Source organism: Canis lupus, chromosome 23, assembly GCF_003254725.2.
Source record: "Canis lupus dingo isolate Sandy chromosome 23, ASM325472v2, whole genome shotgun sequence".
Lineage (NCBI taxonomy): Eukaryota > Metazoa > Chordata > Mammalia > Carnivora > Canidae > Canis > Canis lupus.
In genome coordinates this window covers 26,210,326-26,228,752 of record NC_064265.1, presented here as the reverse complement: position 1 = coordinate 26,228,752, position 18,427 = coordinate 26,210,326, and positions in this window count along the sequence as shown.

Below are 18,427 nucleotides of genomic sequence, written 5' to 3'. Positions count from 1 at the left end.
ATCATTAGTCATTACAGAAATGCAAATTAAAATCACTACACATCTATCTAAATTAAAAAGATTAATAAGCATACCAAGTGTTGGCAAAGATGTAGCGGAATTGAATGTAAGCAGTCAGGGAAAAAGAATATGTACTCTATTATTCCATTAATATAAACATCTAGGGCAGCCCGGGTAGGCTCAGCGGTTTGGCGCTGCCTTCAGCCCAGGGTGTGTCCTGGAGACCTGGGATCTAGTCCCACGTCGGGCTCTCTGCATGGAGCCTGTTTCTCCCTCTGCCTGTGTCTCTGCCTCTCTCTCTGTGTGTCTCTCATGAATAAATAAATAAAATCTTTCAAAAAATATATAAACATCTAGAAAATGTAAATTATATGACAGAGAGCAGATCAACAGTTGCCTGGGGAGTGAGCAGAGAGGAAGGGACAGGAGGGAGAGATTACACAGGTGCACAAGAAAACTTTTGGGTGATGAATATGTTTACTATGTTGATTATGGTGATGGTTTCATGAGTAAATGCATATATCAAAATTTATCAAACTGTACACTAAATTGTATTTATTTTATGTCAATTACATCTCAAAATATTGTAAAAATTTTCAGATTAATTCAGTAATTAAGAACCTGATAGAAGGAAAGGTCAATTAAGATTTTGGAAAATAAATAGAGCCAAATGGGCAAAAATTTGCTTGTTCAACCCAATTAAATGTCAGTGAAAAACTGGAACCAATTCAAATGTTTACCATTTGGGCAAGAGTTTTGTACAGCATGAATCTACAAGTCAGAATACAATACAAGTATTTTATTTATTTCCTTTTAAATATTTTATTTATTTGAGAGACAGGGAGAGCTCTCGTGCAAGCCGGGGTGGTGGGGAGGGACCAGAGGGAGAGGGAGAAGCAGACTCTTTGCTGAACAGGAGCTGGTCCCGAGGCCAGGCTCCATCCCAAGACCCCAGGATCACGACCTAAGCCGAAGGCAGACACTTAACTGACTGAGTTATCCAGGTGCCCCAAGTATTTTTTAAAATATTTTATTTATTTATTTATTTATTTATTTATTTATTTATTTATTTATTTATGTGTGTGTGTGTGTGTGTGTGTGTGAGAGAGAGAGAGAGAGAGAGAGAGAGAGAGAGAGAGAGAGAATGGAGGTGGTGAGGGGAGCAGAAGGAGAGAAGCAGTGCGAGAGGGACAAGCAGACTCTGTGCTGAGTTTGGAGACCAACATGAGGCTCGATCTCATTATCCTGAAAGCATGACCTGAGCTGAAATCAGATTCTGGCACTTGGGGTGCCTGGTGGCTTAGTCAGCTAAGTGTCTGCCTTCAGCTCAGGTCATGAGCCTGGGGTCCTGGGATCCTGGGATCTAGCCCCTGTTGACCTTCCTGCTCAGCAGACAGTCTGCTTCTCCCTCAAATGAATAAATAAAATCTTAAAACAAAAAAAGAGTGTGATGTTTAACTGATTGAGCCACCCAAGAACCCCTGCTATGCAGGTATTTAAGAAATCATTGGGAAAACGCTTATTGTTTAATGCTAAGTAAGTAGATAAGACTGAAAAATTCCACCTAACCCTTTGATTATGTGTGCATTTTAGTCAAGAACTGGAAAAATACATGGGAAAACATTATGTGTTGGGGTGATGGGACCATGGGTGACAACTTTCTTGTTACTATTAAACCTTATGTAAACAATAAATAACGGAACTAGTAAAAAACAGGAATGAAATATTTTTAAAGTTATTAATTTTAAACCAATGGCCTAAGGCCATTTACTCCTAATTGTAGAAAAATACTACAATGGGTAAAAACCAAACTGATGATTTAGGGAACAAAACCCGGTACTTTTTTTATTATTATTACTCATGACAGACAGAGAGAGAGAGAGAGAGAGAGAGAGAGAGAGGCAGAGGGAGAAGTAGGCTCCATGCAGGGAGCCCAACATGGGACTTGATCCCAGATCTCCAGAATCACACCCCAGGCCAAAGGCAGCGCTAAACTGCTGGGCCACCAGGGCTGCCCTAAAACCCAGTACTTTTTAAGGAGTTCCGGAAGTACTGATTGTAAAGGAAGGCTTTCCTGGGAATGGTGTAACCCAATAGTAAAGACAGACCTCATTAAAACCAAAAGGCTTGGGATACCTGAGTGGCTCAGTGGTTGAGTGTCTGCTTTTGTCTCAGAGCATGATCCCAGATTCCTGGGTTTGAGTCCCACATCGGGCTCCTTGCATAGGGCCTGCTTCTTTCTCTGCCTATGTCTCTGCCTCTCTCTGTGTGTGTCTCTCATGAATAAGTAAATTAAATATTAAAAAAAAAAAAAAACAACCAAAAGGCTAGACTGAAATATCATGAGAGTAAAGGTTGACACTACCACCAATTCTTTATTAAGTTTCTTCCATTGAAAAGCCCCATTTTTTATAGAGTGCTAAGGTCAGACTTGAGACCAGGCCTCACAAATCTGTAAATTTACCATTTAAGCTTTTTAAAACTTTTGTACAAGGATTCCTGGTCTTCTGAGTGCCATGGCAACACCAATTGGGAAAGAGGTAAGATGCCCCTCAGCTCCAACCTTTGTTCAAGTTATTCCTGGGGCCCCCTAGGTGTCTATTGAAGATCATAAAACCTGCAGTTCACAAAGGCAATTTGCATTATTTCCACAAGCCCTACTGAACACCTATTTGTGCCAAGCTCTGCATGCTGGGCCTGTAACAACGAATGAAACACAGTTCCTGCCCTAGAAGAATTTACAAAGAAATAGGGGTACTACAGGTGGTGTGAAATTGCAAAGTGCATATAAACGTTAGCTTAATGTTACCTTTTCTACATCAAGCACTTTTATTTCTTCTGTTCTCACCTTTGTATTGTAGGAAAATCAAACAATCCAGAAAAGGAGGAAGAAAATTTAAAACTCTGAAATCCTACCATCAAGCAGATCAAGCAGCAAACATCACTGACACACATTCATGTAATAAAGACAAGGGAATCATATTCTAAATACTATTTTTCAATCTGCCTTTTCTAAGCAACAATGTGTGGTAGATCTCCTGACATGTTCATACACATCTTTTTTTAATTTGACATTAGCTATCATCCTTATCACCACATGACGTCAAAATGCCTTGGACTGTCACAGAAGTCTGCAGAATCAAACTCAAGCCACCTCTCTTTATTCACCTCCACTTTATCTAGCAGGTAATATCTGTCTTTTGTCCCAGGGCAGAAGGAACTCTGACCTTGGAATTGAAAGGCCCTGGTTCTGGTGGTGACCCTGTTTTGACCCTGAGCCATCCCTGAAACTTCAGTAAATCATAACTTTTTTCTTCTGTAAAACAAGAGCAGTATTCATTCTGCCTGCCTTTTTCATTCAGTGAAATGGCCGCAGTGCCTTTCTTCTAGCTATTCCTTCTGCCATAACTGTGCTAGAACAGAGTTAAAAACAAACCATCCCTTGACCTTCAGGATTCTACATGCTAGTGAGAAATGGGAAAAAAAAGGAAATTAATAAAATATTGTGTCAAGGGTTCCTGGTACTCCAAAGACTGTTCTCAGCCCAGGGTCCAGAGTGGCCCTTTATATGTGTCACTCAAATCATATCACACTGTACTCAAAAATACTTCAGTGCCTCTGACCTGCAGGCGCTTATGTGATCTCACTACCTGTTACAAATCTGTCCTCATTTCCTCTTATTCTCTCCTTCCCTCATTCTACTCCGCCAAACTCACCTTCTTGCTGTTCCTCAAAACCACCAGGCATGCTTTTCCCTCAGGGTCTTTGTATTAGCTGACCCCTGTATTTAGAATGCTGCTTAACCAAGTCATCAGCATGGCTTCCTCTTTGACCCTTTTCAAGTTTTTGTTCAACTGCAACTTTCTGTGTTTAGTTCTGACCATCCTCTTCAGAATGGAAACCCCATCTCTGCTGCAGCATTCTGGATCTTCCTATCAATCTACTCTCTTACCACTCTCTAATATACTAGATACTTCATTTCTTTACTAGAACATAAGCTCTAGAAGGGCAGAAATTTTTGTCTGCTTTGCTGATATTTCTGAAGCATCCAGAATGATGTCGGGCACAGTGGATGCCAAATAAATGTATCTTGAATCAATTGAACAAAGCTGACCAGAGAGGGGAACAGAGATGAGGGCCACCTCATCACACAGCTCCAGGGTGCAGCCTCCATTGTACTATGCCAATGGCATCCTCTGAAGCTGTGCAATGTGCAGGCTGCACAACGCTATGTGATGACTCTAAAAACAACTATGAAGTTACTTTGTCAGCATAAATTATTAAATGAAAATACTTTCCTACAATAAAAATATACAAAAATATAAAGAAATATCATCCCAAGTCCTTCAACCTAGAGGTAATATCTCTATTAATTTTTGCTGAACATTCTTCTAGATACTTCTCTATCTATGCATATATACACACATAAACCTTCATTTTACATAAGTATCATCACTTATGCCAAAACGTGTTCTTTTCTCTAACAGTATATTATGATAAACTCTCCATGTCAATAGATGCAAATCAGTACAATTTCTTTAAAGAATGGGTCTATAAATTAAGACCCATAAACCAATTCCATTTTTTAATAAATAAAATTTTACTGGAAAGCCATGCTCATTCCTTCACATATTGTCTATGACTGCTTTCATGCTACAATGGGAGAGTTGATTATTTGTGACAGAAGCCATATGGCCCACAGCCTTCAATATTTACTATCTGTTCTTTTACAGGAGAGTTTGCCAACCTTTACTTTGTGACTGAGTATTAAGATAGTATAAAAATGCTCTAACTGAATTACTCCCCTACTGTTACACATTTAGCTTCTTGTCAATTTTTGTTGATGAAAGAGGTCATATATACATCTTGGACATATGTCCAATTTAAGGACAAATTCCTAGATCAGTTTCTTTAGCCACATTAATTTTTCCATATATTTGAGGACAGGTCATAAATACATAAAGAATCCAAACAAATCAATAGCAATAGTAATAGCAATTACCACCCAGAAACCCTAAATATACATTTCTGAAAAAGAAGATATACAAAAACAAGTAATATGAAAAGGTTATTACTAATAATCAGGGAAATGCAAGTCTAAACCACAAAGATATATCACCTTACACCTAATAGAATGGCTACCATCAAAAAGAGATAAAAACTGTTGGTGAGAGTGTGGAGGAAAGGGAACCCTTGTATACTGTTGGTGGGATTGTAAATTGGTGCAGTCATTATGGACAGTAATATGGAGGTTCCTCAAAAAATTAAAAATGAACTATCATTTGGTCCAGCAATCCCACTTCTGGGTATATAACCAAAGAAAATGAAATCAGTATCTTAAAGAAGAATATCCACACTCTAGTGTTCATTGCAGCATTATTCACAATAGCTTAGACATTTAACAAAATGTCCATCAATGAGTGAAGAGATGAAATAATATTATATACATATACAACAAAATGTTATTCAACCTTAAAAAAGAAGGAAATTTTACCATTTGTGACAACATGGGTAAACCTGGAACATGTTATGCTAGGTGAAATGAGCCAGACACAAAAAGACAAATACTATATGGTCTCATTTATATGTGGAATCCAAAAAACTCAGACTTTAAACCAGGAAGACTAGTGGTTGCCAGGAGTTAGGAGGTAAGAGAAATGGCGAGGTGGTCAAAAACTTTCAGTCATAAGATGAATAAGTTCTGGAGTTTTAATGTCCAGTATGATGTCTATCAATAATACTGGGCGGTATCTTTGAAATTTGCTAAGAGAGTAGATCTTAAGTTTTCTGATCACACACACACACGGAAGTATGTGAGGTTATGGATTAATTAAATAACTGGATTGTGGTAATTGTTTTACAATGTATATTAAAAGTCATCATTGTACACTTTAAAAATCACACTGTATAGCCTAGAGATACAACTTTTATTTGCCAATCATAGCTTCAATAAAGCTGGATAATTAACTGATTGGTTAATTAAATTTGTGTTTAAAAATTAAAATAGAAAAATTATAGTAAAAATAAAGTTCAAGGAAATAAACACAACAAAAATTGAAAATAGTTTTACTGCACTGTAGAGACTATAAGCCAAGGGATTAAGCTGGCTTGAGATTGCTCTGGAAAATATTTTCTTGATGAAAATTCATTCATTTTGGAGATGAGATTTCTTTAGACCCAGAGCTAGACTAATAACTTTCTACTCCTTGTCAGACTTTATTAGCCGCTTTTCTACAAGATTTCTTAGGTCTCTGGAATCACCAGGGCCCCAAAGCACAGAGGATCTGTGCAGAATTTGTTTTGCAAGTAAACGGCAGCCAATTCTAACAATCCTCACACTGATTTCTACCTTAGGTTTTCACACCTCTTCCTAGGGGTTCCAAAGAGGTGGGCGTTTTTGTACCATTCCAAAGTGTTTTTAAAGTGTAAATTTAACAGCAAATGAGAAACTATTTTACTATTTAATGACACAATTTTACATGCAAGTTTTGTTTGGCTTATTGGCCAAATTATTTTCACTCATCTAGTATATTTCTTCATGAGGTTTCTGGAAAGGATTTATATTTTGCTCAGTTTGTCTTATTTTTGTTAGAATACTCTGTTTATTGAAGACTTTCTATATCAAAAAAACAAACAAGGGAGAGATAAAATACAAAGATCAAAACCTGCCATGGCCTCTATGATACACAGGCACCAGTGTGCAAATACCAAGGGTAAAATATGTCTATTTTATCTTTATTTTTACAACTCCCTACCCACCTCATTTAAAGACATTGTTCCCAAAGTCTAGTTATGTACTAAAGGAAGTATAGGACATAGGAAGCAGGGAAGGAAAGGTACAAAACCAAAAAAGCAACATCTCAGACATCATGAACGATCCCATTACCTTTTGATCCCCCTCATCAGGACTGAACTTAGGTCAAGGCTGCAAAATTTCAAGAAAGATCAGTAAAAAACAAAACAAATAAAGAAATGAACAGAAAACTGTCTAACTGCAGTCATACATGTGAAATTTGGTTTTCTTCAGAGAAAGAAAAAACAACTTGACACTGAGCTTCTTGAGAGGAGTGCTGTCGTATCTCCACATTGCCAACACTTAGTACTAAGAGCCAGTGCGGCTCTTTTTGAATAAATGAATGGGTGAGTGAAAACAAACAAACCCTGAATGCGTAAGCACAAATATCTGTCATTACTTAAGTATTTAGAACTTGTTTGTCTAGATAGTTCAGTAATTTTCAACCACGGATGCACATGACAATCATGTAGGGATTTGGGTTTTTTTCAATTTTTATTTGGTGTAGTATGTAAGAAAGGTATATATAATCTTAGGGAGCTTTTAAAAACTGCTGCCCCTTAGAATGGCTAAAATTAAAGACTGACAACAATGTTGAACAACTGAACACTCATACATTGCTAATGAAAATGCAAAATAACACAACTACTTTGGGAACCAGTTTGGAAATTTCTTGTAAAGTGAAATGGACACTTAGCATACAACCCAGAAATTCCACTCCTAGGTATTTACCCAAGAGAAGTGAAAACATATATCCACAGAAAAACTTTTACATGAATGTTCATAGAAGCATTACTCATAGCAGTCCATAACTGGACAGTCCAGATAGCCATCAATAGGTGAAGGGAGAAACAAAATGTGGTACCTCCATAGAATTGAATACTAATCAGCAGTTTAAAAAAAAAGAATAAACTACTAAAACATTTAATAATATGAAGAGTCTCATAAACACTATGCTGAGTGAAAAAAACCCAGGCTGCTTGATTATATTTATGGAATTTATGAAATTCCAGTGCTTATAGAGTCACAACAAGAATACACAGATATAAATCTTCATGACTTTGAATTTAGCAATGGATTCTTAGATATAACAGAAGCACAAAAAAATAACAAAATATTGATAAATTAGATTTCATCAAAATCAAAACTCTTGTGTATCAAAGGACATTACCAGGAAAGTGAAAATCCAACCTACAGAATGGGGAAAAAATATTGGCAAATTATCTCTCATAAGAGTCTAGTATTCAGAGAAATATGTATGTGTATTTGTATGTGAATACATCTCTATCTATTAAAAGAGAGGGACAGAGAAAGAGATTTTTAACAACTAAAAAGTAAAGACAAGCAACCAAATTAAAAAATGGACAAAGAACCCAATAGACATTTCTACAGAGAAGAAATGAAAATGGCCAACAAGCACATGAAAAGATGCTTGATATCATCACATATCTGATAAACTATTATCCAAAATATACAAAGAACTCTTAAAACTCAACAAGAAAAAAAATTTTTAAATGGGCCAAAAACCTAACAGACACCTCTCCAAAGAAGATAGACATATGGCAAATAAGCACATAAAAAAGATGCTCCACTATATCCTATGTCATCAGGGAAATGCAAACTAAAACAAGATATCACTATACACCTATTAGAATGGGCAAAATCTGGAACACTGACAACACCAAATGCTAGTAAGGATGTGGAGCAGCAGGAACTCTCATTCACTGCTGGTGAAATGCAAAATAGCAAAGCCACTTTGAAAGATAGTTTGGTATTTTTTTAAAAAATGAAACATATTATATGATCCAGCACTGCACTGTGTGATATTTATGCAAATGAATCAAAAACTTCCACACAAAAACCTGCACATGGATGTTTCTAGTAGCTTTATTCATAATTACCAAAACTTGGAAGCAACCATATGTCCTTCAGTAGATGAATGGACAAACTGTGGTACATTCAATACTGTTCAGCACAAAAAAGAAATGAGCTATCCAGCCATAAAAAGATTTAGAGGAAACTTAAGTGTGTAATACTAGTGAAATAAGTCCATCTGAAAAGGCTACATACTGCAGCATTCCAATTGTAAGAAATTATGGAAAAGGTGAAACTGTGGAGAAACCAAAAAGATCAGTGTTTGCTAGGGGCTGAAGGTGAGGGTGGGGTCTGAGACGTGAATAGGTGGAGCACAGAGGATTTATAGAGCAGTGAAAACAATCTATACAATAAAGATGGATTCATGTCATTATACATTTGTCCAGAACCACTGAGTGTACAACACCAAAAGTGAACCCTAAAGAAAACTACGGACTTTAGGTAATTATGATGTGTTAATGTAGGTGCATCAGGGTGCCTGGATGGCTCAGGAGTTGAGCGTCTGTCTGCCTTTGGCTCAGGTCGTGATCCCTGGGTCCTGGGATGGAGTCCTGCATCAGGCTCACCTCAGGGAGCCTGCTTCTCCCTCTGCCTATGTCTCTGCCCTTCTGTGTCTCTCATGAATAAATAAGTAAAATCTTAAAAAAAATGTAAGTGCATCAATTGTAACAAACTGCCCTGCTGGGGGATGTTGATAATGGATGAGGCTATTCCATGTGTGGGGGCAGAGGATGATAAGAAACCTCTGTATCTTTCCCTCAGTTCTGCATGAACCTAAAACTGCTCTAAATAAGTAAGTCTTGGGGGATCCCTGGGTGGCTCAGTGGTTTAGCGCCTGCCTTTGGCCCAGGGCTTGATCTTGGGAGTCCCAGGATCGAGTCCCGTGTCAGGCTCCCGGCATGGAGCCTGCTTCTCCCTCCGCCGGTGTCTCTGCCTCTCTCTCTTTCTCTCTCTCTCCCTCTCTCGCTCTCTCTTTATGTCTATCATATAAATAAATAAATAAATAAATAAATAAATAAATAAATAAATAAGTCTTTAAATACATAGTCTTTCTTAAAAAGTAAAGTCTTAAATGTCACACACATACACAAAAACATGTGAAAAGAAACAACAAATTATTTAGTGGTTTAAACCAAAATTCAATTTAATGGTTACCTCTTTTTGAGGAAAGAAACAGGGTGTGGTCAGAGAAGACAATCTAAATTAATGGAATGTTCTCTTTCTTAACATAATTTGGGTATTATTCTTTTTTAAAGATATACTTATTTAAAAACATTTAAAAATAAAGGCCTATTTATTTTTGCACTTTTATATGAACTATGTGTAATTAAAAAAAAAGATTTATTTGAGAGAGAGCAAGAGAAAGCATGAGCTGGAGGGGAGGCAGATGGAGAGGGAGAAGCAGACCCTCTGCTGAGCAGGGAGCCTGATGCAGGGCTCTATCCCAGGACCCTGGGATCATGACCTGAACTGAAGGCAGATGCTTAACTGAGCTACCCAATTGCCCCAAATTATGTGTAAGTTTTAAACACACACATATGCAATATCAATTTCAATATGCCCCAGATTGTCTCTGGAACTTGATTTTTAAAAAACATATCATTAACAATATTCATTTGTGGAGGGAGGAAGATAATGAAGGAATAGGAGACCCTAGTTTCCTCTGGTCCCAGGAATTCAGCTAATACAGTTATCAAACCATCCTGAACACCTGAAAACTCAACCACAGATCTAAGAATTGCTGCAACTCAACAAATAGAAAAGCAACCACGTTCTGCAAAGTAGGAGGTGCAGAGAAGTGAATCTGAGGAGACACATGGGAAGACAGACCGTGGGGGAGGGAGCCTCTGGCAGCTGGCTACCAGAATGTGATAGAGCAGTGGAGCACAAAATTGGAACATTTGGAAGTCTTCTGTGCTGAGGGACATCCCTGCCTGAAAGGTGCTAGGTGGTGAAGAATTCTAGGTGGGACAGTGGTCGCAGGCACCCCAGGGTTGCCTAAGTGCCACAGGGTTCCCAGGCATTGGAAGAGTGGGCTCTCAGTTTGAGATTACCATAAATTGGGAACCAAGGCATGGCTGGGCCACCAGTCACCAAGCAGGGACCCAGCAAGTGGCAGAACCAGCAAGACTCCTGTTCCCCCCAGCAATGGTGTGGGTGTCGCCACAGGACTCTGCAGGGTTTGGAGACTCAAAGCAGGGTTGTGTGCCTCAGATAGAATCTCTCAGTCACAAGCTGAGGGAACACGGAGTGTAGTCGGAGACCAGGGAGACAGGAGTGATAGACTGCTTTTCCCTGAGACCACACTGAGGAGTGGGGCCCTGAGCCTTCATCTTCGGGACCAGAGATCATGAGGCCACCATTTTTCCTCTCCTCCTCTAAAGCTGCTCAGAAGGCCTTCAGGGAACAAAAGCCACATAGAACAATCTGGAGCTGATTTTGCCTGGCCCCTGGGGAAAGTACAGTACCGATCAGCCCAAAGCAAAGACACCTGAGAATCAGTACAATAGGCCCCCCCACCCAGATGATCAGCAAGAACACTGGCTAAGACCAAGTTTACCAATCACTGAGAAATGCAAAACTCCAGCGCTAGGAGAAAATAGTATATAGAATTCATGGGTTTTTTTCTCATGATTCTTAGTCTTTATTTTTAATTTAAAAAAATTTTTTTCTTTAGTCTTTAAATTTTAATTTTTTCCTTTTCAACTCATTTCTTATGTTTTCAAATCTTTAAAAAAAAATTTAACTTATTTATTCATGAGAGACAGAGAGAGAGGCAGAGACACAGGCAGAGGGAGAAGCAGGCTCCCTGTAGGGAGCCCAATGTGGGACTCAATCCCAGGACCCCAGGATCACCACCTGAGCCAAAGGCAGATGCTCAACTACTAAGCCACCCAGGTGCCCCTCAACTCTTTCAAGTCTTTTTTAATTTTCATTTTTACAGCTATATTCTATCCTTTCATTATATTTAATTTTATTATATTATATATATGTTTTTCTTTCTTTACAATTTTGGGATCTAATTTCTTCTAACAAACAGACCAAAATACACCCAAGATATCTAGTGTATTGCTCTGTTCTGTTCACCTGATTACATTCTCTTTTCCTTTTTCCTTTTTGTTTCTGGTTGCCTCTGATTTGTTTAGTGTATATTTGTCTGGAGTTGTTGCTATTTTAGTATTTTGTTCTCTTGTTCATCTATTCTTCTCTGGACAGAATGACAAGATGGAAAAACTCACCTCAAAAAAGAAAACAAGAAGCAGTACTGACTGCCAGGAACCTAATCAGCATGGATATAAGCAAGATGTCAGAACTAGAGTTCAGAATAACAATTATAAAGGTACTAGCTGGGCTTGAAAAAAGCATAGAGAATCCCTTTCTGGAGAAATAAAAGAACTAAAATCTAATCCAGTCAAAATAAAAACGGCTATCAATTAGATGCAATCAAAAAGGGAGGCTCTAACTGCTAGTAGAATAAATGAAGCAGAGGCAAGACTTAGTGATACTGAAGACAAAATGATGGAGAATAAAGAAGCTGAGAAAGAGATAAACAACTACTGGATCATGAAGGGAGAATTTGAGAGATAAGTGATACCATCTGAGTGAAACAGTATTAGAATAACTGGCATCCCAAAAGGAGAGGAAAGGAGGGAGAGTAGAAAGTATATTTGAACAAATTATTGCTGAGAACTTCCCTAATCTGGGGAAATAAACAGGCATTTAAGCCCAAGAGGCACCAAGAATCCCCCTCAAAATCAATAAAAATAGGTTGATAACTCAATATATAATAGTGAAACTTGCAAATTTCAGAGACAAAGAAAAATCCTGAAAGCAGCTCAGGACAAGAGGTCCTTAACCTACATGGGGAGAAATATAAGACTGGCAGAAGATCTATCTACAGAGACCCGGCAGGCCAGAAACAACTAGCATGATATATTCAGATTGCTAAATGAGAAGAAAATATGCAGCCAAGAATACTTTATCCAGCAAGGCTGCCATTCAGAACAGAAGAAAGATAAAAAGTTTCTAGGACAAACAGAAATTAAAAGAATTTGTGATCACTGAAAAAAAAAAATTGTGATCACTGAACTAGCCCTGAAAGAAATATTAAATATCCTTTAATCAAAGAGAGAGCCCAAAAGTAACATAGACCAGAAAGGAACAATTTGCAGAAACAGGGACTGTACAGGTAATACAATGGCACTCAGTTCATATCTTTCAGTAGTTACTCTGAACGTAAATGGACTAAATGCCTCAATCAAAAGACACAGGGTTATTAGATTGAATAACAAAGCAAGACCCATTGACTGACTACTAGAGGCTCATTTTAGACCCAAAGACATGTCCAGATTGAAGTGAGGGGGTGGAGAAGGATTTACCATGCTAACAGACATCAAAAGAGAGCTGGGGTGGCAATCCTTGTATCAGACAACTTAGATTTTATACCAAAAACTGTAATAAGAGATGAGGATATCATAATTATAGGGTCTATCAATCAAGAAAATCTACAATTGTAAATATTTATTCCCCTGACATGGAGCAGCCAATTATATAAACCAATTAATAACAAGTTAAAGAAACACATTGATAATAATAATAGTAGGGGACTTTAGCACCCCACTCACAGCAATGGACAGATAATCTAAGCAGAAGATCAATATGGAAACAAGGGATTTGAAGGACACACTGGACCAGATGGACGTAATAAATATATTCAGAGCATTCCATCCTAGAGCAACAGAATACACATTCTTCTCGAGTGTACATGGAACATTCTCCAGAATAAATCACATACTGGGTCACAAATCAGGCTCGACCAATACCAAAAACCTGGGATCATTCCCTGCATATTTTCAGGCCACAATGCTTTGAAACTTGAATTCAATCACAAGAGGAAATTTGGAAAGAACTAAAATATGTGGAGGCTAAAGAGCATCCTACTAAAGAATGAATGAGTCAATCAGGAAATTAAATAATTAAATTCATGGAAACAAATGAAAATGAAAACAACTGTTCAAAACCTTTGGGATGCAGCAAAGGTGGTCCTAAAAGGGAAGTATATAGCAATACAAGCCTTTCTCAAGAAACAAGAAAGGTCTCAACTACACAACCTAACCTTACACCTAAAGGAGCTGAAGAAAGAACAGCAAATAAAGCCTAAATCTAGCAGGAGAAGAGAATAAATAAAGATTAAAGCAGAAATCAATGAAATAGAAACCAAAAAAAAAACAGGAGAACAGATCAATGAAACTAGGAGCTGGAAAGAATTAATAAGATCAATAAACCCCTGGCCAGACTTATCAAAAAGAAAAGAGAAAGAACTCAAATAAATAAAATCATAAATAAAAGAGGAGAGATCACAACCAACACCAAGGAAAAAAATTGTAAGTACATATTATGAGTAGCTATATGCCAACAAATTAGGCAATCTGGAAGAAATGGATGCATTCCTAGAAATTTATAAACTACCAAAACTGAAACAGGAAGAAATAGAAAACCTGAACAGACCTATAAGCAGCAAGGAAGTTGAAGCAGTAATTAAAAAGCTCCCAACAAACAAGAGTCCAGGGCTGGATGGCTTCCTAGGGGAATTCTACCAAACAGTTAAAGAAGAATTAATACCTATTCTTCTGAAGCTGTTTCAAAAATAGAAATGGAAGGAAAACTTCCAAACTCTTTCTATGAGGTCAGCATTACCTTGATCCCCAAACCAGACAAAGACCCCATCAAAATGAATTACAGACCAATATCCCTGATGAAACATGGATGTAAAAATTCTCACCAAGATACTAGCCAATAGGATCCAACAGCACATGACCAAGTGCGATTTATTCCTGGGATGCAAGGTGGTTCAAAATCTGCAAATCAACCAATGTAATACACTACATTAATAAAAGAAAGGACAAGAATCATATGATCCTCTCAACAGATACAGAAAAAGCACTGGACAAAGTGCAGCATCCTTCCTTTATTAAAACTCTTTGAAGTGTAGGGATAGAGGGGACATACCTCAATATCATAAAAGCCATCTGTGAAAAGCCCACAGCAAATATCATTCTGAATGAGGGAAAACTGAGAGCATTTCCCCTAAGGTCAGGAACATGACAGGTATGTCCACTCTCACCACTGTTGTTCAATATAGTACTAGAAGTCTTAACCTCAGCAATCAGACAACAAACAGAAATAAAGGCATTCAAATTGGCAAAGAAGTAGTCAAACTCATTCTTCACAGATGACATGATACTATGCGGAAAACCTGAAAGACTCCACACCACAATTACTAGAACTCATACAGGAATTCAGCAAAGTGGCAGGATATAAAATCAATGCACAGAAATCAGTTGCATTTCTATACACTAACAATATGACAGAAGAAAGAGAAATTAAGGAGTCAATCCCATTTATAATTGCAACAAAACCCATAAGATACCTAGGAATAAATCTAACCAAAAAGGCAAAGGATCTGTACTCAGAAAACTATAAAACACGCATGAAAGAAATTGAGGAAGACACAAAGAAATGGAAAAACATTCGATGCTCATTGATTGGAAGAACAAATAGTGTTTTCTTAAAAATCAACATTTTTCAGAGCTGGAACAAATAATCCTAAAATTTGTTTGGAACAGAAAAGCCCTCGAATAGCCAAAAGAATGTTGAAAAAGAAAACCAAAACTGGTGGCATCACAATTCTGGACCTCAAGCTCTATTACAAAGCTGTAATCATCAAGACAGTATGGTACTGGCACAAAAACAGATCATTTGAACAGAAAGAACAGAGAACCCAGAAATGGATCCTCAACTCTATGGTCAACTAATCTTTGACAAAGCAGGAAGAATATCCAATGGAAAAAAAAAAAAAGTCTCTTCAACAAATGGTGTTGGGAGAATTAGACAGCCACATGCAAAACAATGAAACTGGATTATTGTCTTACACCATACATAAAAACAGACTCAAAATGGCAACCTTAGCCACAGCAACTTCTTCTAGACACGTCTCCAAAGGCATGGGAAACAAAGGCAAAAATAAACTATTGGGATTTCAACAAGATAAAAAGCTTTTGCACAGCCAACAAAACAGTCAACAAAACTGAAAGGCAACCTACAGAATGGGAGAAGGTATTTGCAAATGTCTTATCAGATATAGGGCTAGTATTCAAAATCTATAAAGAATTTATCAAACTCAACAATCAAGAAACAATCAAGTCAAGAAATGGGTAGAAGACTTGAACAGACATTTCTCCAAAGAAGGCACACTAGCTAAGACACATGAAGAAATGTTCACATCATTCAGCATCAGGGAAATACAAATTTAAAAAAATGAGATACCACCTCACACCAGTCAGAATGGCTAAAATTACAAGTCAGGAGATGACAGATGTTGGCAAGGATGTAGAGAAAGGGGAACCCTCTTACACTGTTGGTGGAAATGCAAGCTGATACCAGCCATTCTGGAAAACAGTATGGAGGTTCCTCAAAAAGTTGAGAATAGAGTTACCCTATGACCCAGCAATTAATTGCACTACTAGATATTTACCCTAAAGATACAAATGTTGTGATCTGAAGGGGCACCTGTACCCTACGGTTAATAGCAGCAATGTCCATATAGCCAAATTATGGAAAGAGCCTAGATGTCCTTTGACAGATGAATGGATAAAGATGATATACACAATGGAATATGATTTGGCCATCATATAGCCAAACTATGGAAAGAGCCTAGATGTCCTTTGACAGATCGATGGATAAAGATGATATACACAATGGAATATGATTTGGCCATCAAAAAAATGAAATCTTTGCAATGACATGGATGAACCAGAGTGTATTATGCCAAGCAAAATAAGTCAATCAAAGAAAGACAATTATCATTTCATTCATGTGGAATTTAAGAAACAAAACAGAAGAGCATAGCAGAAGGGAGGGAAAAATAAAACCAGATGAAATCAGTGAGGGAGACAAACCATGAGAAACTCTTAATAATAAGGAACAAACTGGGAGTTGCTGGAGGGGAATGGGGTGGAGGGATGGGGTAACTTGGTGACAGACATTTTAAGAGGGCAGATGATGTAATGAGCACCGGGTGTTATGTAAAATTGATGAATCACGAACTCTATCTCTGAAACTAATAATACACTACATGTTAATTAACTGAATTTAAGTAAATTTTTTTAAATGGGGAAAAATTAAAAAATAACAGAGGAAAAAAGTATGCATGTTTCTATAAAAACTAAAAAAACAGAAATCAGTATTTGTTATTAATATCTTAAGAATGACAGATATTAATTCCAATGTAGGAAAAGAAGCAATGACAGGCCATGTTTCTCAAAAACCCATGGGTAGGAGATGCCTGGGTGGCTCAGCAGTGGAGCGTCTGCCTTCGGCTCAGGGTGTGATCCTGGAGTCCCAGGATCGAGGGCCACATCGGGCTCCCTGTATGGAGCCTGCTTCTCCCTCTGCCTATGTCTCTGGCTCTCTTTGGGTCTCTCATGAATAAATAAAATCTCAAAAAAAACAAAAACAAAAAACCACCCATGGGTAGTATACTGAAATTTTCCAAGTGGTCAAATGTAGAGTTCCTCCCTCCAGGAGGCAGGTATGGCATCTCTGCTTCCCTAATATGTACTCTGCTCCTTCCCAGCTGAGCCTAGTTCAATAGCTTTGGCTTGCCTGCCCTTGGCCTTAGAATCCAGCTTTTCTTCTGCCGTCACTCCTTCTTCCCATTCGTTTTCAGCCACGTCTTGGCTTTCAGGCCTCCTCCAATTCACTTTTCAGCCTATTTGTGAATCTCCTTTGCCTGTGGACAACTAGCATTCCTGAGCACAGGTTTGTCAGGAAAAGATTATTTAAGCCAACTAAATCCTTTATCAAGGAGTCAAAATGGACCTCACAGAGTTGATCTCCAAATCCAACTATCCCAAAGGTTAGGGGTAGCCTGAGGTGATATACTGAGACCTCTGTATTCCTCAAAGTGAGTATCACAGAGATCAGAATCTCCTGAGGAGCGTGGTAAAAATACAGATTTCTGAGCCCACCCAGGTCTACAGAGTAAAAGCATCTTAGGTTAAGGTCTAGGAGTCTGAATCTCTGAAAAGTACCTCCAGATGATGGTTCTGATGTTCTGACTCCTTATATCACTGAGGAAACTTGTTCCATCAAATATAGTTGATCTAATTATAGATACAACCTTGGATGCTGAGTGTACAGGTTTTTATTTTGTCAAAGACATATTTCACCCAGAATGATGAACAGCAACCAAACTATGTTTAGAAAAAAAATTGTAAAATTTTTTCATTTAGCAGGTGTATTATTTAAATACTCTGAAGCAACTAAACACTAGGTAGGGGATCAGCTTAGGCAAAAACAAAGAGAAAATGGTCTCTGCATTTTTCTTTTAAAGATTTTATTTATTTATTCATGAGAGACACCGAGAAAAAGAGAGGCAGAGACACAGGCAGAGGGAGAAGCAGGCTCCATGTAGGGAGCCCGATGTGGGACTCAATCCCAGGACTCCAGGATCATGCCCTAGGCTGAAGGCAGGAGCTAAACTGCTGAGCCACCCAGGGATACCATGGCCTCTGCATTTTATATTATTTCTCTCCATTCCCACTAGTCCAGCAATTTATTCTGGGGGGATGATGGTAGATTGGTAATATTAAAATTTTTTAACAAGTGTTTGCAAGGACTGAGGGGATCACTTCACTGTAAATAGTTAATCTGGCCATACCAGACACATCAGTTGACTTGTCAACCTTGACTTTCTTC